The sequence below is a fragment of the Erinaceus europaeus genome, chromosome 15 (assembly GCF_950295315.1).
Source record: "Erinaceus europaeus chromosome 15, mEriEur2.1, whole genome shotgun sequence".
Lineage (NCBI taxonomy): Eukaryota > Metazoa > Chordata > Mammalia > Eulipotyphla > Erinaceidae > Erinaceus > Erinaceus europaeus.
The window spans coordinates 82,507,487-82,508,531 of NC_080176.1; the positions used below are offsets into that span (position 1 = coordinate 82,507,487).

The window sequence follows — 1,045 nt, forward strand, 5'->3', positions numbered from 1 at the left end:
GATGTTGGTTGTGAAGGGCTATCACTCACATTATGCTAATTAAGCATGGAGCTTGAAGTTTGTTTTTAAATGACATTTCCACTTAAAATATTAAGATGCATTGCTAAAGTATAAATAAAGAGAACAAAATGTATTGTGAAGTGGCAATATGGGAAGAATTCTGTTGCACAAGTGTTTTATCTTTTGCTAGTGCAGCTAGAATTGGGAAAGTTTATGTCGCCATTAGTGAAAAGAGTCCAGCTGCCATAGACCAAGCAAATGCCAAGGAGAAATGGTTCAGACTGTACTTTCAGGGATCATTTTTATAGTTCTTTACTAGAAAAGTTCCTTTCTAAATAAGACTTCCCAGACTCCAGTTAGTGAATTAGTCCTTTATCACAATTGGGGTCAAAAAAAGTCTTGTTTAGAAAAAGAATTGCATTTAATGAAAACTCATGAGCCAATAAAGAAAGGGCTTGCCTGGATAGTGTCCCTGCTTTCTCAGGTTTGAGCCTGGCCCTCACTATACTAGAAAACTTCACAGTTGCAGTCAGTGTCTTTCACTCCCTCTGTTTCTGTTTCTTTCTGAAAAACTTTTCCCATTGTTAAAACCCTAGTGATGGCAAAGTAAACTAAATCAGGTAAACCCTTCAGAAACATTTTCATGAAGTGGAACTCACAGTTTTGAGATGTTGAACATTTTAGCCCATTTGAGTGCTGTTCTGAATTCAATCTTATAGAAGTGAGTGAATGAGCAATAGAAGTGTGTTTCATGATCTTGGTTCTATACCTTACTCAGTTGAGAAGGGCAATTCCCTCTGAAGAGAACCAGCAGAGAAATAGTCAAGGCAAGACTAGTGCTCAGACTTTGTTTTCTGTCTGTGTTAGAACATTCACAAATTGCTAAAACAATGTCAAGAAACAATCCATCCATCAAAAAGTTTCCTTCTTGCAAAACTCAGTAATGAGGAAGAACTTGGAGAGTGCATTTACTGAACCCATGCTTAATTCTATGTTGCTAGTGCATATTTTTCATGACTTAAAGCAAGAGGAGGTGACACATGTA

The 1,045-nt window shown here is 36.9% G+C and overlaps 1 pseudogene; it reads left to right on the forward strand.

The window, feature by feature from the left end:
* Positions 1 to 277: 277 nt before the first annotated feature.
* On the forward strand, positions 278 to 387 carry LOC132533300 (small nucleolar RNA U3; annotated as a pseudogene).
* Positions 388 to 1,045: the final 658 nt, after the last annotated feature.